The following is a 27522-nucleotide window of genomic DNA, read 5'->3' as shown; positions in this document are numbered from 1 at the left end:
TAGTTGTGTAGTCCCACCTGAACAAATGCTTTAGTGAAGACAAATCCAGATATAAATACGTATTTGGTGGTGATGCCATATCTCTGAAAAAAGCCTCCAAAGTTGATATGCCTTTATAAATCAAGATTTTCCAATAAGGTGCCTTAAATTATGAAAAGTTATAGTAAAAATGAAAATTAAAACACTTGCATATATAGGAAGGTCAATAAAATTTACTATTCGAATTTAAGCTAATATGACAATACATCTGTTAAATATCATGGTTGTGTGCTGTTAGACTGAGACAGGATTTTTCCAAATCAGTTTTCCATGAAATCTGATTCATTAGTTTCCACCCTTATCCCCTCAAAGACTGTTTTTTGTTTGCTGTCGATGTGATTTTTTCTTGTTTCTAAATGGTAAAAACTGTTAGCCTTCAGCTAGAAATAATTTTCCTTCTGGCTGATGATGTGGCATCCTACCACTGTACTGAACATCACCAGAAAGGATTTAATTGTTTACAATTGAAAATGGTTGCACACGCGGCTCCTCCAATATTGTAACAATATTTCCGTAATTCTGTCTGTAATTCTAAATGTTTAGAGCAACTTCCTTACATAATGGTAACTTGTTAGTAGCTCACATTAATGAGGTGTGCTAACTACAGCCTCCCAAAAGCTGAGATCTGTAAGACTAGACGTGGAAATACATTTCTCCAGGCTGGTTTGTTCTTCAGAATACTTGGAATAGTGGTGAAGCTTTTACTCAACATATGCAATGACAACATCTTCAGTAAGATCACTGGCTGATTTTGTGCTGATTTCTAAATAGATTTATAATGCTTTTTTAAAACTTTGTGACTGAATGAGAGAAAGGGAAATGAATACTCTCAGGAAACAGCTGTTCCTTGTTACTCCTAAAAAACTCCAAAGTTTGGCATATTTTCATTCAAATTAAATTTTGAAAAATTGTGACAACGAATGAAATTCTTGCTTTACTAAAAGGCAATCACGGTTTCCTTAAACTGAAGTGTTTGTTATAATAGCTAAAAAAGACATAACTTGGAATACATTAGACGAAAAGATAAATCATGAAAGTCAGCCAACATTGTGTTTGAAATAGACGATCTCTTTCCTTGTAAAACCATCTCCTACAAAAGGCAAACTAAAAAAGCTGTGCAATATTTTGACTTTCCTACTTTGGCCTTGTGGGTTTAAGCATACAACTCAGGATATCTAGGTGGTACTAGATACCATGAAGTATGCAAGCGACACATGCAAGTAGATACATTAAGGTTATTACTCACACATGAGACACACATACTTCAAAATAGCGACTGATTTCCCAACTGTTTTCACTTTGGGACACTCAATTGAAACCAGATTCATGGCTACTTACCAGAATTTTAGAATAAGAATAGTTGACTAAATCAATCAGAAAGTTAGGACCAAATGCTTTAAGGGAGAGGGATCTGTATTAGCTTTAACTCTTTTAGTGTCAATAGGGAGGGGGGCAAATACCATTAGTCTTAAAAAGCAGCTTACTTCTCGGTACAACAGTGTCCTCTTGTTGGTTACCATTTTATGAAGTAGTAACTGGTATTCACAACTTTGTAGATAAGTTTTCAGAGGCAGAGAAAATTAGTATCATGAGTTCATGGAAACTGTCTACAAAGGATTTGTCTGATAGTTTATGTAATTTGTTGACAAGAATATTATGAAACTCCTAGAAGAAAGTGGTCCAATACCATGCAAGGGAAGTTGGGGGGTGTGCTTCACAGACAGCAATTCTTAGAAGTCCAGTTAAAACTTAATGTGGAAAATATGCTCCCCTGTTCCTTGTCTGCTGGTGCACAATAAACAAAAAGAGGGAATAAAACAAATGGAAAAAAAAGGTTTAAATAGTACTGTATCTTAAAATAAAAATTTGTTCTGTTGATAAATCTAAATATAATTTATAACACATACCTTATGACTTCACTGGGGATATTTGTCTGATAAGGATATTCTAGAAATCAAAAATATATATTATACTTAAGTACAGAAAATAATTTAAGATTTTCCTACTGGTGTAACAAAGTTTTAAAAAAATAAAATATTCTAGACAAGTTAAAAAGAATAAAAAAATAAGACAGTCACAAATAAGCAGAATGAGTGCATCCATTTGATTTTAGCTTGAAAACGAAATGCAAAGTTGGCTTGTAAAACAGAAAAGTTGTAAAAAATACTTGAATAAACTAATGTATTTTGATTTTGTCTTTAAAGAAAGGAAATCTTCACAGCAATGGGTCCACCAAGTTAGAATTGATAATTTGTTGGGAAAAAAAAGAAGTTTTATGTCTAAATAAATTATTTCTACTTACACATTACACTTTGACACTATTTCTTTCAGCCATGTTGTGTTTCATTTATTCTTTCATTCTTTCTGTTAAACTCACTGAGGAGACAAAGAAAATCATTACGGCTTTTCTAAGACAGATCTGTAACCCTGGGATCTATTTATTCATCAGTAACAGTAAAGGAATCATTAATGCAAAATGTTGTCTTCGGATTTCATATGAAGTCATAGCTTAGATGTAGAGATCCTGTATTTGCTTATTTAGAAAAAAAAAAATTTTCAGGAATTCACACTTGAGAAAGAGCAACAACTGATCAAATAAAATTATCAAATAATATAGCAGGTTAGTACATGGCAGGAGGAGGTTAAAGTTTATATAATAATAAACTGCAAACTGATTTTTTTCTGTAACTGTGTGCCCTTTACATGTGATGCCTCTGCATCAATGGGCTATCACAACATGAAACCCTGCATATATGAGTGTAGAGACAGCGCTTATTAAAAGTAATAGGATACTTTTGTTTTGTAAACTTGTGGACATATTACTTTAGCTGCTACATTTTGATCACATTTTCTAGGTTACATGAGCAATCATAATAATGAACTGAATTTAAAAAAACTTGCAGAGCATCAGAAAGAGATGATGGTGATACTGTTGTATATTAATTGAACCCAGAATTTGAAAATGTTTTTTTTTGTTGTGGTGCTTTGGTTTATTTGCTGATAATATGTGGAAAAGTAGAAGTATTCATAGCAGACAGATATAATACAGTGAAATTCATTGTCTATCAGTATATTGACTTTGGGTTTATCCATTTTTTTTTTTAATAATTCCAATGTTGTTTTATGTTGTAAAAGAAGTTGGACATGTGTGTTCTTTTGTCTTAAATTTCTTATTCCTCAGAGAATAACTACTTTTATATAGGGAGGGAAGAGGGGAAAAAAAAAAAAAGACAGAAAAAATTATACTATCTTACTTTCAGCCTGATACAGCCAAATGAAAGAGATTAGCTATGCCTGCAAAGCAAGCAAATGCTTTAACACCATTCTTGATGGCCAGTAAATTATCTTATAGCTAGTTCCCCTTAAAGTTATGAGGGGCATTTCACTCAACAGTCCCCAGACCTACAGCTGTAAACCCAAACTACCATATGACAGAGAACTCAAGAAATGGCTACATTTCATCTGCCCTCTCCAGAAAAAGCAATAAACTTAAAATTGCCAAAGAAACATCTCTGGGCAATCCAAACATTAATTCTTTTGAATACATTAGAAAATTCTTGAATAAATGCTATACTTTCCCCTAATTTCTGGCTGTCTCAGTCTTAAATTTTGGATCATGTTTACTTCTATTAAATCCATTGTAAACTGGAGATGGTTAAAACATCAGCTGTAAATCTGAAAATTTGTGTGTGTGTGTGTGTGTGTGTGTGTGTATGTATAATTTAATCTTTCATCTTTCTTCAAGCATAAACTAACATTCATTTAAGTAACTTTTTTTTTACAGTTCCCAAAGACCAGATATGTACTGGGTAGTTAGGCCTTGGAGTTCTTGGTTGATATATTTGGCAGTTTTCTCAGAAATTCCTTAGAATCTCTAATGAGAGAAGGATCCATGTATGTATCAAATACCATTATAATTAGTCTGGGAAAAACATGCACGCTTGAGTGACTGGTTCTTACAAGGGGATATACTGATCTATTGGGATGGATTTAAGAATAAAACTATAAAATAGCTTAAGAGAAAATTTTAATTATATTTTAATTAATATTAGATGGTAGTATTTTTACTTTTTTTCCCAAAGCAGAACAAAAAATTCTTTAGTGTATTTTTTTTTTCCAAGGACTCTGCAGCCTTTGATAAAGGAACTGAGTTTAAAATAGATTCTTTAGTTGCTGTCCTTGTGTGCCCTTAGAAGAAAAATCAAATGTTTTAACTTACTTTTGACATCACAAAAGATATTCATAGACTGCTTCATAAGCAGTATGTCCACATGTACTAAAATGAAATGATCTTAAAGCTTTTGAAATACTTTAACTTTGGGACAAAAAGGAGAATATATATAGGTTTTGGAAAAGTCTTTGGTATCTGTACACATTTTGTTATTGGCTATTTCTGTCATCCAGAATGGATCTACGCATGTGAAGCTACAGAGAGCCATTAAGAACAATAAGGAAAAGGAAAGATATTCCCTTTCTGAGGGCACTTTGCACAGAGAAGAGTTTGGAAGGACATTTCTGGAGCCCTTACCTGAGTTCCTCACCTCACTCACTCTGCCCAAAAAGGATTCCGTTTGCTTTCTGCCTGACACCCACTCTAGCTGAATATCTCTCCATAGCAGGGGATAGATGGAAAAGATGCTCTTGGTTGGGAGACTGTGTAGTTTTGTAGTTATGACGATCCTTGGAGAGATGAAATGTAATCCTTTTGAGTGCAACTGCAGTCTAAATCTGCATCTCCCCCACTGCCGGAGTGGGTAATCTCACCACTGGACTCTTACTGAAAAAACATTTGTACAATATCTTACTTTTCAGGTACTTTGAGCAGGGTCACAACACAGAAGTATTCATCAGACATTAAACACTATATGAAGACTTATCTATATAATTTGCATAGGAAAATGAACATGCTAGACTGCTGTCTAAATTTCAGGTTGTTTTTAAGTTCCCAAGTCCTCTCACAGGTAGGCTGTCAGTGTGCTGGCTGCTGCTTCCCATGTTTTCTCCACGTAAAACTGAATAGTAATTCCTGCCACAATAATGTTTTATACATATGAAACTATTATTTTTGAATCTGAAATTTTCCAGAACTTTGCTCTGGGAAACAGAAAGTTCTACCTGACATTTTGAGTAAAGACAGTTCAGCTGAACAGAGTGTAGAAAAATGTGTTTGATAAATTATGGAAGTGTTCTTGTGACTTGGACTTATGCAAGAGCAAGGAAAGTGCTTCCAGTGAGATATATTCAAATTATGAGTTAATGGATATCACATGCAGAGCATGATTAGTGTATGCCTCACTAGATTTTTAATAGAGCACCTGAGGTGTTCCAATAAGCAAGGCTGCATTGGGCATCCATGACTAATGTAAATGTCTAATGAAAAAAATAGCCAGTGGTGTACATGAGTTATCATCAACACTCCAATCTCATACCCTGCAGCTGTTCTTAAATCTTCACAGTTGTGAAGTCTTACAGTTTTACAGTCATAAGAGTGGGTTTCCTACTGGCCCTTCTGCAGATGGTCCTGATCCAAAGCAGACCATACCCTCTGACTCCAAGGTTGATATACATTTGATCTAGCTTCAGGTGTCTGCAATGAGATTTCTATAAGTCATTAGTATGAGGTAAATCCAGCCTACAAATGCTTCTTTCATTCTGTTGACAATAAAGGATGTCTAATATAAAACAGTTCAGTGATAAATATTTACTTACAAAAGATTAATTTCTTTGCTACTGATTTCAGTACATTTGCATCAAGGACAAATGTCGATGACAAATGTCTATGGTTTTATTTTTATGCAAAACAATAAAAAATACCATATGTAATAAAAATTAATTTGATTAGGATGTCCTCTAAGATATCACCAGACAGAAAACTTTTTCATCAAAATGATAACATGCTTGTAGAACAAGATTCTCTCCTTGTTCTCACTAGTGTAAAGTGGAAGTAATCTTGCTAATGTCAGTAGCAGAAAACTGTTGTAAAACACGCACAACAAAATGATGAATCATATCTGTTGCAGTTCTGAAGTGCAAAATAAATTTCTTGCAGGTCAGATTCTCTACTAAGATAAATACCTTATTTTTAATGCAGTATTTTATTTAGAAGATGAAAACTAAACTGGAGACATTTCCATTTAAATCAGGCATTAATTCTACAAAGCTGAAAGTCTGTGGTTTCTCAAATGTTTGCTTTGGCAATCTATAGATAAAAGCATGATACAAGACATCTGGAGAAAGACTTTCTACAAAGACATGTAGTGACAAAATGAGGGGCAGTGGCTTTAAACTGAAAAATGGTAGATTTAGATTAGACATTAGGAAGAAATTCTTTACTGTGAGAGTAGTGAGATACTGGAACAGGCTGCCCAGGGAGGATCTAGACACCTTAAGTGTGGGAACATTCAAGGTCAGGTTGGATAGTACTCTGAGCAACGTGATATCTTTGAAGATGTCTCTAATCATTGCAGGGGGTTGGAATTAGATGAACTTTAAGGTCCTTTCCAACCCAAATACAGTTTTATGATTTACTGTATAAGAAAACATGGTGGGTTTTTTTTAGTCATATACCAGTCTCATTAAGTTACAGTTTGTACACCGTTTTTCTTCAAGTCTTAAATGTTTTAGGGTCCAGTTCTTATTGTTTTGGAATAGGGACTAAAATTGTGTGGCTATATTCAGGTTTGTGCATAGTTTTCTTCAATCATCAAACTCACTAGTCAATTAATAGATAAGAAAGTATGCATTTTTTTAAACATATTTATACTTTTATAAAGTATGCATTTTACTTTACAGGTAAGTAAATTTCTCTTCTTGTGAAACTCATGAAAACCAAAGAAAGCTACATTTCAGTTTTGTAAAACTTAATCTAATTAAGCAAAAGGAAAATTAGGTACAGGTTGTCTCCTTTCCTATATTCCCTCCAAACTTGTCTGTCTCTGCTTTGATTCTTACACCTACATTAAAAATACAATTAATTTGGATGTTAAACCAAAAACCTGTATTTATAATTTAATTTTAGGAAACAAAATTTTGAGAAAATGGAAACAGTCTAATTAAGAGGATCAGAAAAGTTACCTTTGGTTTATGAAATTTTAGTGAATGTAGTAAAATTAAGAAATTAATAAGATCTAACAGTTGCATAGATGGTCCAGAACCATAAGTAGTTTAGAATAAATAACAATTAACACTAGCCTCTGTATGTAAATGTTATGTTACATTCTGAAAATGCTCTCATGCTTAGCAACAAGCTTAGCTACGCATGTGTCTTCCAGGTGAAGAAGACAGTATAGGGTGTATCAGTGAACAAGAATGGAGAAGAACATACATTTGCAAACCACAGACGCCATAGTACTACCAGACATGAGTAGATTTACTCAGCTGGCAGAAAGCAAAGTTCAAATTACGACCAAAACTGCCAAACAAAATTTTTCTGATTCAGATAGATAGTTCTAGACCTGAAGCTGTCCTCAAACTGTTCCCAGATGTCCTAACCCTAGTCAAACATTTCATTGTGGAGCCATGATGTGAGCCCTATTATGCTTGCTTATTCAGGGCTCCAGTGGGGGAGATAAATTCCAGCAGGTTGGAAGGGTATGTCTGGAGAGGCAGATGAGGCACTGAGCTGCTCAAGGACTTTCCAGTTTATGTTTCACTAGAATGAAGACAAGTTTTAGGGAAAGATAATAATGCATACTTACACATGTGTTCACACAGAGCATGGCTGTAAATCATTTAAATTACATTATTCCTGTGCATGTAAATAACATTTTTCTTGTAAGGACACAGCTAATGGGTGAGTTTGGGAATACTTCTTTGTTATACATAAAGTGAAAATACCACACACTATAAGATGAGAACGTTTGTAACAGCACTGGTATTAATAACCATCTGTACCTTTATCACATATGATCTGGAGCACGGTTATTCTTTCCTGGTGAGAACTAGTCATTAAATCAGTGTAGTATTTCCTTCAAATAAATAGACACACCTCATTGCTTGCTGAGTATGATTAAATTTTCTGAAGTGCAAATAAATTCTGTCTAAAATTTTACTCAGTTCTCAAACTTGGGACAAAACAATATTTTCAAATGGATCTGAACTATTAGCACAAGTGATGATGGACCTGTCAGAGAAATGAAACGATCCAAAACTTAATTTGTGTTTTTTAATTGGCATCTATATATATATATCTCAGTATTTCTACAATACCTGTCCCAGCTGCTGTTGTGTATGACCATTTGGAACAATGGTTGCTGTTATTGGGAGTTATCTCCTGAACATGCCCTCTTTCACGAATGTGCAGAGGATATGCACAAAACCAAGTTGATGACTAATGTATAGAAAAGATATGTAGGATTTCACTGGTACCCAAAGGTATGTTTCCTCAAAAATGTTTGGTCTGAATTGCAGTCAATAGTCTTGGCTTTGTTTTTGTTTTCCCTCAGTGAACTTCCGTCCAAATAAAGTGTTTTCTCAAAGAAGCAGATCTCTAGATTTTTAGAAGGAATTGGAAAGACAGGCTAAAAAAAAACACTGAGTGTCTGACTATTCCAAAGTACTTCAGAGACTTCAACAGAAAATCTTTGCTATTTGTTCAATGCAACACCTGCACACAAATGTTTTTTTGTAAATTATATCCCCAAATGTAGGGGTATGAATTACTAAAATCACTGGGAAGATGACACAGTCCTGTATTCTCAAGACCATGATATGCATAGAATGATTAACCTGATTCAGAATGTCTATGTATACATAGAGGTATTTCTATTGTAAGTAAGTTTGAAAAAAATATAAAAATGTACAGTTATTAATGAGTCACTAATGCAGTGAGAAAAATTGTCCTTTTCAAATGGATATGTTTCTATTTCTTGTGGACAAGGAAGAATAGTGAGATCAAATGCAAATAGTGACCATTTGAGATTTTAAGAGCAACCACTACCATTGGGGTAAGGAAATTCAAACAGTCACTCCTTGCATGACAAATGGCATCTGGTCTTAATTGTAAATGAGGTTTGCAAAACATCAGCAAGCTGGTATTAAAATAAAAAGAGAAGCTTGTGCAGAGATGGCGGATTGTACTGTTTTTAACAAGTAACTTAAAAATGTGTCTCCTGAGACCCCGAGATTCATGTGGCTATAACATTCACTCTTCACTGTACTGCAGACACCATGGAGGCAGGAAAGGGGGAGTTTTGAAGAGGATGTCTAAACTGGAGTAAACAGGAGTGTTTCTAGATTCCTGGGTCTAGGTGCACATATAACTTTACATCCTGACAGTCTATCAGGAAGAGGCTATGGTGTGTACCATTTCTATGGGTACTCTTTTGTAAGGAGACCTGAGGTTACAGGTTTGCAGAACATGGGATGGAATCATTTTAGTTTCTAGTCTGAACAGTCACATGTCAAGACAACAAAATTAACCTGGAATATGCACTGGCTTTGCAGCTGAGGCTGAGCTATCAATATTAACTTTTATTTAAAGGAATTAAAGACTTTGCAAAGGCCCTGCTAGGCTGGAAGCCTGATGTAATGATCTAGCCATATGTCTGGCTGTCATCAGCTCTGGAGTTCTGATCTGGGCTTTGATGCCTATGGCCCCTGCAGTATTTGGCAAGTAACTTCTGTGCCCTGTGCCTGCAGAAGGGAACAATGATACTCCTCCTACTCCTCACAGACAGGTTATGCAAATTCATTAGTGACTGTTTGTGAAGGGCTTTGAAGTAGAAAATCACTACATAATTGCTAAGTATTATTTCATAGTTCTTTTATAGTAGGCATTTCCTTTTGAATTACCTTGCTTGATGTTTCATTAAAATGACATCATGCTCACTTGCAAATTATAGTGGCAGGTCATGTGCTTGCCAGCATAATGAAGCATGAAGAATTATAGACATTCTCCCCAAACAAATTAATTTGCAAGAAATTATCACTAGTGGGGTCAGACTTTAGGTCTCCAGTTTCTAACATTCATGACACTTGCCATATACTCATTCTCATTTATTTTTATTGATTTTTTTAACATTAATTTGAAACTGCTCTTTATTGCAATACCATCCAGAGTTCTTGTCCCTCTCAGACTAAATAACATTAGTAGACAATGTGATCTATATATTAAATACCAGAGTTTGAAACAGAATTGTCATGTACAGTAACTGCACTTTGCCCAAGACCAGCAAACAAAGGGAGAGAAAGTAGAGTCATGCGACTTTACACTGCCATGGTGCAAGAGCAAATTTTTGGCCTTTATGCTGTAATTTTATGAAGGTGGGCATAGGAATGCTATACAGTGACCATCTGAGACTTCTGCTGCAGGATTTTTAATTGTTTGGACACGAGGGCTGTTTCTGCACTGCTGGACAAGAGTGCCTTGTGCTCTTATTCCACAAATGCTGACCTTTGAGGGAGCTGTGAAGTCTCTCCACGTGTACCCAGGTCTTCACCTGAAAGAGCACCTACATGATTAAGGGGTAGGACTCATGCCTTGGCTAGATGTGCAGCTACCTATCTGAGGTCAGAGCAAGCATCTGGGACCTGGGACTTCGGAAAGGACTGTGTATCCCACATCTCGAGACACAGTATGATTCCAGTGGCACTGGGAGATAGCCAGGCCCTTTTGTAATTCAGAGAACAGCAATAATTTTTTCATAACTGCAAGCACAGCTATGCTGTTTCAATTCAATTATTATTTCTGAGATGTCCAACCTTACCTAGTACTTTAAAAAGGTGAATATTTTTTTTTAGTTCATATATCTTTAATACTTACACCACATTTTATGATAATAACTCAATAAAACTGGCTATTAGGAAACAAAAAACATTTATTGCACTCATAAAACCAGGCTTTGGGCATGTGAGATTATTACTCTTTGGAATAATTTTTGGCTCATCTTCACACTTATCACATTACAAATATGGGTTTCTATAAACAACTACGAAACTAAGAAAGATTTCAGGAGAAATATAAAGATACAGAAATAAAGCATGTGCTTTTGCATATTTTTCCTAGATCTTTTTTTTACTATTCCAGTATAAGGATTATATGTAGTGGGACAAAGAGTAACTGTTAACGTCTGTGTTCTCAACAAAAAGTAACATAATGAGGAAATAGCTGCACTTTGGATGAAAAGGCACATACATGGGACCTGAATTCCCCGAATGAAAACCAATATTCAGGAGAGATAGCAAAACTTAGTGTTCTGGAGAACAGAACATGCTGCTAAGTGTCTATGGCACCAGTGAAGTGGGAAAATGTCTGGACATGCTATTTGCCAAATAACTGTTATTTGTGAAGGAGTAACTCCAAACTCATATCCTACTGCTTTGGCACACTGAGTGATCCAATAAATGAAGACAGACGCTGACCCTGGTCTTGATCTGCTGCATGCAATTAAAGAAAAGAGTTTAAGAACATTTTCTTAGTAAATTAAAAAAGATGGTTTTTTTTTTCTTTACTTTCAATGTTACAGTGTATCATTTTTGCTACCCCAGCTAGTCTGACTCACTGAAGCCATAAGGAAATGGAAGAAACAGTGAAGCTGGAAAACCTGAAAGTGAAATTTTTATTTCCTGAGCTGTAAAAAAACCCAAGCACAAGAGCATAAAACATAGCCTAGTAGATTCAGATAGTCATTCACATTCAGTTGCTGCAACTAACTTTTTCTCCCTCAAATCACAAAGGTGAATTGTGTAATACCCTCTTAGCAGGGGGCAAAACCAATGACAGAAAGAAGCTCTGAGTGTTCAAATGAAAACCTTGGCTCCTCAGAGTGTCCAAGATGCTGGCCACTTTTTGTTCTCAGAGAAAAAGAGTCTTTCTGATATGGCTCCTTGGAAATGAGTTTCCCTCCAACAATGGAAATTGTAAGGAAGAGACCACCTTCTCTGTGGGCTGTTGTCAATGGTGTCATCCAGAGCCCTCAAGAGCCTGAGACTTCATTTGGCAGTCAGAAGCAAGAACTCATTGGATAAATCTGTAGTACAACCCCTAAGATATAATAGTTTTTCTGTGTTATTAAATTAATGATAATTGCTGAATCTTGTAATTTAGAAACAGCATATGAAATGTATATGTATACCCTGTTTAGAGTTGGCATTTCTTTGGCACATGACTCCTTCTGTATAAAGGCAGAAGCTCTACTTGCCCATAATGTGCTTCGCCTAGTCTTCATATAGCAAGAGAGATTTTGTCTCTTTTTGTGTAAGTTTATTACACATTTTCCTTCTGAATAGTTGTTGTACTCAGTATAAAGGGGAGAATAATATTTCTCAAGAATATAAATATTCACTCTTTTAAGTTTTGTTTTTTATGGATGTTATAATACAAACTCCACTTTGCTTCTTAATGAAATGTCATCTTCCACACTCACCCCAGCTCATCACTTATTCAAAAATATTTCAGGTCACGCTCAGTTTAAAAATTAATTGAAAAGAAATCAGGCCCACAAGGGTATAGCTGTGAGCTGTAATTTCGACTGACAGTGGGATAAAAGACTGTGGATTTAATCATGTCACTTTTAAAAACATTTTAGATATGTAAAATTTTTCAACTTACCACAAGCACCTATGGCTTTAAATTGATCTTGACATATGTCTATTCATCAGTGTAATGCAGGAGCACTATAGGAAAAAGGATTAATTTAGGAATTACTTTGAGATACCTGTAACCATTATTTCATCAAAAATGTAACTAAAATTCTGAAAAAAGCAAACAGTGCAAAAGGGCACTGACTGTGGGCCTTGATGAGCCATCAGGCTCCCCATGACGGTCTCAGGTGTTTATAACATGGGGGAAAAGGGCAAGGATGTGATTTCAGGTGTGGTTTAACACTTTAAAGTGAATAAGTACTTGAAAGTTTCGAACCCATTCCAAACACATTTGGAACACAATAAGGTATTTCTCTATGGCTCCTATTCTGGATAGGAGACATCTGCCAACTGCTAGAGAGTGGTTTATAGACAAAGTTAACAAACACGTAGCACAAATGGTCAGCTTTACACCAGCTGTTTATGTCTGAGTCCAAGAGATATATTAAGCAAGAAGTGCAGGTGTAAAAATGTGCTAAGCTCAATTTCCTAAATAGGAAGTGAAAAAGAGTAAATGTTTAAATGAGAAACATTTAAAATGGTATTTGGCTTTCTAGGATAATAAACTTTCTTTTAAAATATGACTTCTCAAAGAAGATCAGGAAAAAGTAAGTGTTTCAAGGAAGGAAATTGTTAACTTAGGAACATAAAAATATTCTAGATTTATGAAAAGCAGGATGAAACTGTAGACAAGAGTAGGTTTATACGTTTACTGGTAGAATTCAGGTTGTGCTTTTTTTTCGCAGTTACCCAGAATTCTCAATTTGATACTGAACTTTATCACAAAAGTCAGGAAATAAAGATCAGAAAATTAAATTATGAAAAAAATAAATATGAAGCTGGCAGAACCTTGGATAGAAAATGGGGTGACTGAACTATGGATTGGCTTTCTATTAAAAAAATTTTGGAAAAGGAAACAAAGTCATACACAGAGAAAACACAGAATGTGCCATTTCCATGGCCATCTGCTATAAGGACATGGCTGTCCAGCTGTGCTATTGTGAGAGGTGAGAAAAACAACCACTCAAACAGGACCTGCAAAGAGTAAAAATCTTATGACAAGCCTGAAATCTTGTTTCACACCTCCTTCACCACAGGCAGTTTATGTTCCAACGTACCATACATTAAAGTTGTGTCCCGGGACAAACCTAAGCTGTAAAGCATGGTGATTCGTGGAAAGCAAACTAAGTTACGGTTGTCAAAAGAAACAAGGGAAAACAGATTAAACAATGGACTGCAACCAGAGAGTTTCTCCTAATTCTGAAGGTTATCACAGATTGTAGAATTAACCCCGGCACTTAAAAAGATAAATACCGTTTTTCAAGTCAGTAAAGCTGACAGTGCCAGAATTTTTCACATCAGTTGATTGAAAATGCACTTAGTGAGAATGTCAGTAATACTTGTATTGCAAATGTTTAAAGTTACCTTTTACTCACTTCTCCAACTCCAGTGTTTAGATAACAAAGTGAGTAAAAGAAAATCTTCAAGACAGTTATTCCAGCATCACAGGAGTTATAACAAGGCATAGCCTCAGATCTCAGACCTATTGATGGTTATTCATCAGAATCAGAAAGATAAAGCTTCTCAAGCTTGATATTACGATAGAGCAGAATAAATAAATAAACCACAGTTTTTCAGGACCCTTGTAAAAGGAAAATAATATTAAAAATAATCAGGAAAAAAGGAATTGCATGATTCATTTTTTACTTCAAAACATATGAATACTTACAAGTACTTTAGTGAAAGTCATTAGAAAAAGCTATTTCCTTTTTTAATTCCTTTTTTAAGATTTCCTTCAAATTAAGGAATGAAATTGCTGAAAGCTGCTGAATCAATCTAATGTTAGTACCTCTGAGGTTTTCTGTATAAGTTTTGTTTTCCTGAGAACTTCACATGAAAAGAAAAAAGAAAAAAAATATCTACAAGTATTGGGATTAGCAGGACACTTTGAATTTGGACTTTTGGGGAAGACAGATTAATTCAGTGGATGATGTGCTTTAGTGGAGCTGCAGGTCAGGCCCTACAGGACTCCTGATTAACCAGGCATCTCCCAAAGAGTGCATACAGTGAGGAACTGAGAACAGCAGAGATAGATAAGCAGGAAAGACAAGACCATGTCCAAAAAGTTAATCACAGACAGGAAAAGTTTATAAGTCATTTAAATTGCTGGAGCTTTTAATTTTATTGTGCTGTTTTGTAAGTAGTGTGATTTTTTGCTCTAATATCTAATGTGCAAAAGCAGTATAAAATAGCAATAATAGGTTCAATGTTCTGAGAGAGCTGTATGTCACTATACAGCTAAGCACTCAGTTAATAGATATGGGGGATTCATGCATGCTGAATGGGAACAGAGCAAATGAAAGGATGGGAATATGTTTTTTAATGGCTTATATTTGAAGTACTTGGCTTCCAGCTCTTTGTTAGACAAAAGGGAAAGAGAACTGGAGAAGGCCACCCTGGAGAAGACCTATGGCTGGTCCAATTCTTGTAATGTTCTTAAATTTTGACATTTGAAAGAAAAAGCGTGGGGTGATTTGAACTGCACACACATTTTCCCAATGGCTGTAATAGCTGTATCTCTCATTGGATTTTGTAGCTTCACTGAATGTGTTTCACTTTACGATTGACAAGAAAATCTGAATGCACAAGTTGTCTGATACAATGGCCCAGTTGACAAGCAGTCACTTTTTACACTTCAGTGACTTGGTTTCTTTAGACCATGTGACCATGTTCTTAGAGTGGCAATCAATACTTCACAGGTAAAAGTATTTGTGTGTTTTGCTTTAAAGTGTTCATTTTAACCTTAGATATGAAAGAACTGCCATTTAGTATTGAATTCACAGGGAACATGAGGGTTTAGGCACTCAGATTTCTAAAGAGGGGGAAAAGGTGTGGCTACAGACATTTTGACTCCATCCTTCTCTAACTGGTCTGGGAACCTGATCCAACAGATGATGACTTGTTTGGTTCCCTTTGGCTGCAGAAGCCACTTTTCAGAGTGGACATGAAGAGGGAAAGCTGGTGCGTGCACAGGTAATGCCCCATATGGAGGCAGGAGGCAATTGGGGTATATTCCAGCCCATAGCCAGGAATTCAGAATCACCTCTCTCCCTGCTGGTATAGGTGTAGTCTCTCAGAATGAAAAGCACCATTGTTTCTCCTGAGACATTTGGCAGAGCTCAGTGAATGTGGCTGAATACTGTTTTCCCCACCACATGAAAGCAATACAAACTTCCTAAGAAGTGGTATTGGACAGATGCTGGGAAGTCAGAGACTGAATAGGGCAAGAACAGACAAATTCATAGTTCAGTAAGCATGTAAAAAACAGAAAACTAAGATGAGCCACTCCTTTTACCACAGACGAAGAGTACTAAGCAAATGGAAACTCCAAAAATGTTAAAGAGTCATGACAACAGAGAAGCATCACCACATTGTAAATCATTTAAATTAGCAATTGCTTTCTAGCTTGAGTGTAGTAGATCAGAGGCTTAGCTTCTCCCAAGAAGAAAAGAGAATTCAAAAACCAAGTATCAGTGTAATATCAATTTAAAAATGGGCATAAAATAATCCATTAGTAGCTTAGCATGTTTTCATATATTTATGATTTTTTTTCTCATTGTTGTCTTCATTCAGTTTTTCATTGAGCTGGTTTTTATGAAATTCTGATGGCAAAATTACCCTAATAGGTAACTGTATCTTATGATGTAGACAAACACAAGCTAGTATGAATGTAAAATCTGCATAATTGTATTAATTTCATGCTGAGCCACAGGACCTTAACTCTATATTTCCAACCCTAACTATTCTATGATTCTATATAGTCATTCTTTTAAGTAACATTTTCTTCCCTTGCCATATGTTCGCTGTTAAATTAATATATTTTCTTTCACTAATCATGATTTTGAATTTGATCTAAAGCCTGTCAGAAGCAGTAAGAGTCTTCTGACTGAAATCAGTTCTTGGAGCTATAATTTTGACAATTTTATGTAAGGAAAATTGCAGGAGAAAACTGCTCAACTCACACGGTTTAAATCAAATCAGTATCAAAAAGTTTTATTGAATTATTAATGATATGTAATTAACTAGCAAAAAGCAAGCTATACATTCAGGATCAATATCAGGAATTGAATAGATAAATCACAGTATCTTACCAAAGGTTAGTAAACAAATTACTAAACACTGTTCTGCAACTATTCCCCACAAGTTCTAAAGGCACACAGGTGTGCAAACATAGCTGCTTTCGTACCAGATGATCTCCTCCCACTCCTCACCACCCACTGACTCACATGGGAGCAAAACGTACACAGCTTGTCCCTGGGTACATGCTCCTGACCCTGACTGAGGGTGGGAGTGCCTCATGGGATAGCGATCTGTTCAGGCTGCACAGATTTTGCAGTGCCAGGGTTCCCTTATCTCAGTGTCAAACCTGTTTTCACACATCCCTCTCTCCAACTTTTGAATACTCTTGTTTCTTTTACACTTCTTTTCAAGCTGATGTCCTTTACCTCCCACCACCCCACTCCAAACAGTTGTGTAATCCCCAGCTACAGTTTAATCTGACTGTTGGTCATTCTCCATCAGTGTTATCTGCCTATGAAAAGTTCCTCTTAGGCAGCCTGGTGCTGTCCACTCATGCATGTTTATTTTCACTACTAGGCCACTCCAGATCAGACTATTTTGCCAAAAGGACACCTGATGAATTCCCCAGTAGTGCACATACTATCTTTGTGAAATATCACTGAATGCAGTCATTTACATCAAGGACACCATATGAGACAAGCTCCACAAGCTTCTGAAGCCACATTTTAATGATTGTTACTGTTTTGCCTTCATTTACTTCAACTGAAAGATTGTACCAGAATCCCACTCTTTTCATGCTTAAAAACTTTGTTCTAACTTTCAACCTAAATGCATTTCTATTCTGCCAGAAAAAAAATTGCTTCTGGGCTAGCATTGCCCTTTAGTATACACAGATGTTCTGCTCCTTGCTGCTTTCTCTCTCTTTGTCACCATATACCCAGACCCAGCAATCTGTAGCTGACAGAAATCTGTATCACAAATTATAGAAATGTTGAGGGGAAGGGACCTCCAGGGGTAATTCTGCTCCAGCTTATTGTGGAAATTAGGACAACTGCACCAGGGCGGAAGGGGTTTTGCCTAGGCATAACTTTGAAAACTTCCCAGAAAAGAGATTCAACAGCCTCCTGGGGTTCAAAGGCCAGGAATGGCTCAGCCTTTGGGTTGCCTACTAGGTTTGTCAAGCTGCTCCTGTTCTCGTGAGGCTGCACAGATGCAGTGCCTTCAAAAATTGCTGGTGATGAAACACATTACAAAACACATTTACATTTCATTTAGTATGAAGTGCCCTGCGGCAACTCTTGACATCACTTCTTTCTGCTGAAAGGATTCTGAAGAACTTGCACGCAATATTAGCTTGTTCCTCAGCTGTAAGGAATATTGAATATAAATCATTTATACTGTTAGCGCAAAAGTGACTTTCAGTCAAATTACACGCATTTGTCCACTTGATAGATGTTCCCAGTGTTCTCAGTAGGTAGATGTTGGATTCACTGCCAGGGCAGACAGAGATCTACTGAGAAAGTCTTTGTATCTTTTCCTCAGTCGTGCACTAGACATGCAACTTTTGGATGAAATATTCCTCTGCGTTGATATTAACATCCTGAGGGGACAGATGTGTTAGGCTTAGGGTTGTGTTTACACAAAGGCAATATTCAACAGGCACAGCACATGAAAATCTCTTGATGACCATGTCTCAGTCAGAAAGAAAGAATTGTCTTCCTGAGTTTAAAGGTTCAAGAATATTTTGTCCCAGCTCAAAATTCACTTGCAAGTACAGGTTTTGCAATCCAGCTTTTGAAGGGGGGAATGGAGAGGATGGAATGAACATAATTATTTCTGTATAATATTTTACCTATTTACATGTTTGAAAGAGGTATATTAAAATTCAAAAGAGAATAAATATCCACCAAGAAGAGAAAATAAAAAGATAACAAACCAACCTGTAACTACCCTACTATATAAAATAGCATAACTTGCTTGTTTCCATTATAAGTTTTTGTCACATGGGCTGTGCCTTTGTCATTCTCTTAAGTGTCCTATATTTTTGCACTGCATGTATTGAAATTTCCCATCACAGTCAGAAAAACTCTCATTTACTTGGCCGTAGTTGACCATCTAAAAATGCAGGATAGCATTTTTAATTAATAGGACTTTCCTCAGTGTGCTGAAAAGTTCTTTTACTGCACTGCATTATCAGTCAGAAGTTGTAAAAAAGCCTCTGATCCTGCAAAACATAACTATTAATATTCTCCAAGCACAAGAGAAATGCGATTAGTGAACAGCATACTGTAGAATTTGATTAGTTTGTTAACTGCGTGATAATGTAGCAGCACAGTTTTAAAATGTTCCAATGGAAGTCTGCAGCCACATGTAACTGCTTTGTTTTATGTTTCCTATGTATTTCCGTGCTTTCTGTCTACCCAACTCCCAGTCAGATGTTGAATTTCCATGCTTTAAGGCAACTCTGAGTAAAAAGTCACTGATGTGATCTTAGGCTTATTTTTCTGACTTACATAGAATCACTAGCAATGGAGTTTCAAAGCATATGCTGAAGTCATTTGGGGCCAGCTAGCAGCAGCTCTCAAACCCTTCTCTCTTGTGGCCTATGGTCACATTCTGTTTGAAGGATTTTCTCTCTCAAGTGTACCAGATGGACTTTTGCCTGTAACTTCTCAAGCTCTGCTGAAAAATATTCCTATTCAAGTGCAGCAATATGTTATTCCACAAGCAATAGTGATCTGGACATTAGTTAGCAGTATTCTTTTTGGCAGGAAATAGGCTCAAACACTGTCTCGCTGAATGACTGACCTCTGTTCACACCTCACATCTCAGGATGCTGTAGCTGGGTGATTTGTATCCTTGAAAGAGGTAATAAATGTGTTATGTTGCAGGCCATATGTCACAGATGTATTTTCTCTCTCTCTGTATTGCATGAATTTCTAGGTATCTGGAAGACAAGAGATTGTTTTTTCCCTAGGGTTTTGCAGTCAGTTAGTGATCTCTGAATTTATCTATTATAATTGACACAGGAATCAGGTACCTTTTCTTTTAAGGGAGGTTGGGGGAGTGGGTTGGGGAGCAGATGGTCATATTTTTCTGGAGATTTCCAAGTGTTCTGCATGTAGTCTAAGTAACATAATTCGTAGAATCATAGTATAGTTAGGCTGGAAAGGACCTTGAAGATAATCCAGTTCCAAGCCCCCCTGCCATGAGCATGGACACCTTCCACTAGACCAGGTGAATCAAAACCCCATCCAACCTGGCCTTGAACACTTCCAGGGATAGAGCAGGCACAACTTCCTTGAGCAACCTTTTCCTGTGTCTCAGCACCCTCATAATGAAGAATTTTTACTCTCTAATGTAAATCTCCCCTCTGTTATATTAAAGCCATTCCCCCTTGTCCTATCACTACATGCCCTTGTAAAAGGTCCCTCTCCAGATTTCCTGTAGGCCTCTTTAAGTATTGGAAGACTGTTATAAGGTATCCCTGGAGCCTTCTCTTCTCCAGGCTGAACAAGCCCAACTCTCTCAGCCTCTCTCCGTAGGAGATGGTCCATCCTGCATTTAGTTTGTCTCTCCAGCTTTATACTAGTGCTCTTAATTTAATGAAATTTGGGTATTTTTCTTGAAAGTTCATCTTTCTGTGTGATGTTTAGTTACTTATATCTGTCACGTTCTCCACATTTAGTTGGAAGTTTCCTCAACAGTTCTGTGAGTATCTTTAGGGCTCAGCAGAGTTGCTGCAGGATCTCAGAATCTCCATCCCTCTATATCCAAGTAATATCCTAAAGACAGATTTTTCTGAGCATTGAAATACAGTACTTGAATTTAGTCCGTGAAATCTTCTACCCAAAAGGCATTTTCATTCCAGAAGAGAAAGGGAAGTAAGCAACAAAGGTAACTAGAATCCCCACTGTAAAGCAACTGCTTCAAGATGGTTTTGCACCATTCTGATGGAGCTGATTTCCCTTGATGCCTCTTCTTTGAGCGGGCACACACTAACTTTTCTTCATAACCATGACCATCCTTGTTTCACTGCTTCTTATCCAGCTCTGGTAGGGTTTTTTAACAGCTTCAGGAGAAAATCTGCAATTACCTGATAAACTGTATATTTTCAACACATTCACAAATGAATGTGAATATACTCCTCTTGTGTATATTGCCATGTCTCTATTGTAATCAGAAGGCAATATTACTTTCTTTCAGCTGAAGAACCAGCTTTCAGACTGGAAGCTGTTATTATTAAGTATAGATTCAAAATTTTGTGTATCAGGTCATGGTAGTACAGCAGAGCTGTGATATTTTCTGGTACTGAGCAAAAAAGACTTTCAGAGGTGACACATTTTAAAAAAGACGTGTTGTTTATTCCTATAATAAGGAATGATTGTGACTATGGTGAAAGGTGAAATATGAAATAATATGGCCTTGTTAAAAAAGCCACAAGATGTTCATCATTACTTTCACTCATTTACCACTGTAGTCAATGCTAGTACTCACTTCAGTAAGCACAATTAAGAGACAAACATAGCCCGTGTGAGAAATCCTATCTATGTCTACTTTTTGTGTTTGACAGCAAATATAAGAAGCTTATCTCCTTTTTTTTCTTAACTTTTTTAATTTTTTTTTTTGAGTCACAAAAGACTGTGCCTAAGAAGTTGTCCTTGCATGAACTGTATTATGGGAATACACAGAGTAATGCACTTCCATTTCCACAGCTATCCTGTGCTGTAGCTAACTTACCCTCTAGGGTGCTGCTTTCTCTGTTAGTGACATCTGATTGAAAATGTACTACCAAAATGTACCTGTTTCTTCTAGCATTGTGCACACAAAAGTTCAAGATTTGTATTTAGCTTAAAATATTCAATAGCATATTGTAAAAATGACATGCATACTAGTTGACATTTGGGACCTGTGTATGATATTTAGAGATGTGCCAAACGTTAATTCCTACTGAGATCAGCTGTAAAACTCTCTTTTTTTTCTACTGAGACAGAGTTAAATGCAGGCTGTGAAGGTCTGAGAATTCTTGTATGCTGATGTGCCAGAGAAAACAGATAATTTTAACTCCCAGTATAAGAGCAGAGGACATTTCTTCTAAACAGTCCCACAAGACAACATAACTAGGTATTTCTTGATCTAGAAACAAAAAGCCTAGGTCCAAAAGTTAGTGTGAAAACTTCTCACATCAAGCAGAGAATAAGCGCACTTCTGCAATTGACTGGCTTCTCCTATCTCACCTACACGCTGTGCATGTACAAGGCTCCACTCACCACTCAGGTGTTTGGACTGGGGTTACAGCAGTATTCTGTAAAAGGGGTGAGCTCTACCAGGGAGTATTTGCTTCTAGAGAAGCTGGATTATTCAAGAAACCTAATGTCTACACTAGACAGCTAAAATACATATTCTATTCATATACATGTATATGTATTCCATTAGACTTTAGATTTACTTTTTTCCCCAAGAAACATTCATTCACCTAGTGAACAGTTCAGTATCATCAGCAAAAAAGAATCACACACTTTCTCTTTTCATGGAGGTCAGCCGCAGTAAAATCTGAACCCAGTACTATACCTTTTCACTCATTAAAAAATAACAGTGAAAATCATCAGGAAGTAGAAGGTGGAGGAGGTGTCTGTAGGGAAATGTGTTCAACTGGATATTCCTAAAAGCAGTTCAAAATGGCAGGATCAGAAAGGGTTAGCTAAACTATTAATCTCAGTTCAAAGAACATGCAAGTAAACTCCCTGATGCACAGAGAACTAGATTGAATCCTTATGAACATGACCTGCTGGCTCTGAACTTTATAAAGCAAGCAGAAACAATAAAAAAAAAAAAGGAAAAAAAGAAGTAGAATAAGTACATAATTTTTCTATATAGTAGTAGTTTCTTGCCAGCTGGAAAAATTTGTATCTTTTTTTTTTTTTTAAATAAACAGAATATAAGGGGTTTAGTTTTCCCTTTCTGGTTTTCTGTAGGCAGTAATCTTAATCCATTTATTGAAAAACTTTCCTCTCTGTCTGCAAGAAGAAGCAATACATTTTGGGAAACTTTACTAGTTATTCTTTCTGGACAATCTTTCTTCTTATACAGAAGCTGTCTGCATCTGGGTGGTCAGATTAATATCTCACCATAACTTCAAGCAGACTGGAAACAAAACAGTAGATGGAAAATACAGTGTCAACTAAGACATTTTAGAAAGTTTTTTTAAAGAAGAAACTTATTAGGTTAAATATAGATAGATATATTTATTGCACAGAGCTCTCCAAAACTGTTAGACACAAATACCTTTCCTGAGTGTTTTAGGTATGACCGAGTCAGAGGCAGAAGTTATCCTTGGTCATGTTCTTGGTCTGTGAGTATAGTTGTGGTTTAAGTCCAACCAGTTCACCATGTAGACATTCACTCACGCTTTCCCTTCCCCTTCCCTGGACAGGATCGGGAGGAGAATCAAAAGAATGCAATCCCCACAGGTTAAGAACAGTTTAATAACTGAAGTAAAATATACTGCTACTACTACTACTACTGCTAACAATAATAAGGGAATAGTATTTGTAAACCAGTGTGAAATACTTTTAGTTTAATAGAAAATAAGTAAAAATGAATGCAAAAGAAAACTAAAAAAAAAAGTTTTATTTTTGGACCAAAAAAAAAATGGTTTAACTGCTAATTGTCATTACTTGAAATTAAACACAGTACTAAAGTATTTTATACTTCAGAAATTACAGCTAAAAATATTGGTATTTTATAGTCACTGTAATATGAAAATCTCTAGTATGAATCAATAAATTGAAGAACTCCTAATGTTCCATACACACTAATGTTAACTGAAACAAATTATAGTTCATTTTTTGAGGGAGGAAGGCAGAGAAGAAAACAAAGGTAAGGTGAATCTGTAAAAGACATAGAGTCAAGATATTTTACTTAAAACTTGTTTAACTTTTCAACAGATGTTCCCAGGACCAAAATTGAGTTAATTAGAATTATATTTATAACTACAGAATGGCAATAAGTCTGGCCTTCCATGCCACAATGTGCAATAAGACATCTAAACACAAAGTGTTCCTTAATTTGTAGTTTTCAATTTTTGTTATATGAGATGTTGAAAACCCTGTAATTGCTCAGCCTAAACAAGTGAAGGCTCATCGGGAATCTTATTCTTGCTTCTAATTTCTTAACGGGTATTTAGGCCAAAGACAGGGTCAAATTCTTTGTGGATAGGCATAGCAAAAGACAAAACCCCATATTTCAGCAAATAAAATTCCAGTTGACAACATGGAAAAAAGTCTTCACTGTGAGGGCAGTTAATCCTGGAGCAAGATGCTGAGAGAGGTTGTAGAGTCTCCATCCTTTTTGATACTCAGCACCTCACTGGGCAATGCCCTCATCAATCTAATATAATTTTGAAGTTGACTGCACTTTGAGCAGATCTGACTCCAGTCTCCAGTGGTCATCTACATTATCTATACTTCAAATCTAAAATCTAAATTACTGTTTGATTTAGTGATTTGCGAGCAGCCTAAAGGCCATATAGGGACAAACAGCTATCTAAACTTCAGTTTTTTCTTGATCACCCTTTCTCTGAACTGCAGAATATTTTATCACTTTATTTACAGTGAAAGTTGAAAAATAACCTATCTGAGGCTGTAAAATGGATAACTCATCCTAGCTGAAAAACTTGCAAACAAATTTTCAGGACTGTCAGCTCTGTCTATATAGGTGTTTACTGAGAAAGAGGTATGTCTTATCATATTTTAGATATTTACAATGCAGAAATCCACATCCAAGCTACTTATCAAAACTCTAAATTGAATAGAAAGAAAAAGGATCCTAGTGAGTAATTATTCTGGTCTATTTCAGCTACCTGTCAGGAGTAATGAATGGTGCCTTCAAATGAGCTATTTTTTTCTGTCATTTCCTAAAAATGTAGAATAGGGAGCTAACTCAGTGGTAAAAGCGTACTGTGTGAAGACTCAAATGAAATAGTCCCTCCTAATTATCTTGTAGAAGGACTCTTTTATTGTTTGTTATATCTACTGTGTCATTTGTCAGTTACTTCCTCAGGTAGGCTTAGCACTTTTGTGGATAGGCATAGCAAAAGACAGTTACCATAACTGAGCCAGGGTCAGAGAAGTGACCAGCAATTGTCACATCCTGCTGGGATTTCGTTGCAGCCAACACTGTCAGGATGAGGAAACCATAGACTCATAGAATAGTCTGGGCTGGAAGGTCATCTGGTCCAACCCCCCTGCAATGAGAGACAATTTCACCTAGATCAGGTTGCCCAGTGCCACATCCAACCTGGTCTTGAATATCTCCAGGGATGGCACATCCACCATCCCTCTGGGCAAAATGCTACAGTATTTTACTATCCTCACTGTAAAAAATTTCTTTCTTATGTCCACCCTGAATCTTCCCTCTCTTGGTTTAAAATCATTACCCCTCATCCTATTGCAACTAGCTCTGCTAAAGTCTTCTTAGAACAAGTCGAGAAGGGCTCTGAATCACAGGGCTTTGTTCTTATGGGGGATTTTCACTTCTCAGGCATCTGATAGAAGGCAACACCATGGAATACAAGCAGTTCAAGAGGTTTCTGGGGGGCATTGGGATAGTTGCTTTGTACAGGACCAGGTGGACCAATCAGGGATGTGCACAGCTGGATCTGCTATCCACTAGTAAGAATTGACTGGAGATGAGAAAGGAGCGGTAGCCTGGGTTGTAGTTACGTTAAATATGGAAGCTGTTGATCCTGAGGTGAGTGAGGAAGGAACATAACAGCGTGCAGACTGTGCATTTCTAGTAAGCAGATTTAGGCTTATTCACAAAACTGGTCGGTGGCATTCACTTGGGTGCTAACTCTGAAAGGTTAAGGAGCTTGAGAAAATGATAAGGCCTTTAGAGACAGCACTGTCTCACTGCAAGGATGGTCTGTACTGGTACTTGGGAAGACAGGTGTGTATTTATAGCTTTCCCTAAGTATCTCTTCTCCCTTGTGTTCCTTATTGACAGAGCATCCTCATTTGTGCTTCAGATATATTGATAGGGAGCAATGTTGGCCTAATTTTATGCATAGCAATGTGGATATTTTTTACTAAGATGCCCAGGGATCTCAGTGAAGACCCAAAATTAAGCCATACAGAAACAGTAGACTGTTTTATCAGATTTGAATGCCATGAAAGCAGGGAATCCTAAGGCCAAAAAGTATGCACTGGAACTAAACAGAAGACAAAATCATTCCAGTCAGTAAGAACACTTGTCCATCATATTTGAAAAATCATGCCAGTGGAAACTAAACAGAAGACAAAATCATTCCAGTCAGTAAGAACTCCCACTTGTCCAGCAACCAATCATCATATCAACTACAACAATGAAAAATCATGCCAGTCTGGTGAAGTTCCCGATGACTGGAAAAAGAGTCCTTGGTCAGGGTAATATAACCCCCATTTTCAAGAAGGGGCACAAATGGATGACCCAGGACACCAGTCAGGTGAAGTTCCCGATGACTGGAAAAAGGGAAATTACATTTTCAAGAAGACCAGTCAGTCTCACCTCTGTGCCTGGCAAAATCTTGGAGCAGATTCTCCTGGATGGCATGCTAAGGCACATGAAAAACAACAAGGTGCTTGGTGACAGCCAGCATGGTTTCACTAAGGGGAAATCCTGCCTGACCAATTTGGTGGCCTTCTATGATGGGGCAATGGAACTGATAGACAGGGGTAGAGCAGTTGATGTCATCACCTGGACTTGTGTAAAGCGTTCGACACTGTCCCATATGACATCCTTGTCTCTAAATTGGAGAGACATCAATTTGATGGATGGACCACTCGGTGGATAAAGAACTGGCTGGATGGCTGGATGCAAAGAGTTGTGGTCAATGGCTCAATGTCCAGCTGGAGACCAGTAATGAGCGGTGTCCCTCACGGATCAGTGTTGGGACCGGTCTTGTTCAACATCTTCGTCGCTGACATGGACAGTGGGATTGAGTGCGCCCTCAGCAGTTTCCCAATGACACCAAGCTGTGTGGTTCAGTTGATATGCTGGAGGGAAGGAATGCCATCCAGAGGGACCTTGGCACGCTTGTGAGGTGGGCTGATGCCAACCTGTTAAAGTTTAACCGTGCCAAGTGCAAGGCCCTACACCTGGGTCGGAGCAATCCCAGGCACAGCTACAGGTTGGGCAAAGAAGAGATTCAGAGCAGCCCTGCGGAGAAGGACCTGAGGGTGTTGGTCGATGAGAAAATGAACATGAGCCGGCTTCAGTGTGTGCTGTCAGCCCAGAAAGCCAACCGTATCCTGGGCTGCATCAAAAGGAGCGTGACCAGCAGGTCAAAGGGGGTGATCCTGCCCCTCTACTCTGCACTTGTGAGACCTCACATGGAGTATTGTGTGCAGTTCTGGTGTCCTCAGCATAAAAAGGACATGGAACTGTTGGAACCAGTGGAGAGGAGGGCCATGAGGATGATCAGGGGACTGGAGCACCTCCTGTATGAAGACAGGATGAGGAAGTTGGGGCTGTTCAGCCTGGAGATGAGAAGACTGTGTGCAGACCTCATAGCAGAAGGGGGTCTATAAGGATGCTGGGGAGGGAATCTTCAATAGCGATTGTAGTGATAGGACAAGGGATAACGGGTTAAAACTTAAACAGAGGAAGTTCAGATTGGATGTAAGGAGGAAGTTCTTTCCTGTTAGGATGGTGAGGCACTGGAATGGATTGCCAGGGAAGCTGTGAATGCTTCACCCCTGGCAGATTTCAAGGCCAGATTAGACAGAGCCTTTGGTGAGGTGGTTTAGTGTAAGGTGTCCCTGCCTGTTGCAGGGGGATTGG

Source organism: Pezoporus wallicus, unplaced genomic scaffold, assembly GCF_028554395.1.
Source record: "Pezoporus wallicus isolate ANWC-B61680 ecotype Strahan unplaced genomic scaffold, APGP_CSIRO_Pwel_v1 contig_5767, whole genome shotgun sequence".
Taxonomy (NCBI): Eukaryota; Metazoa; Chordata; class Aves; order Psittaciformes; family Psittacidae; genus Pezoporus; species Pezoporus wallicus.
This window is presented reverse-complemented; position numbering follows the sequence as displayed.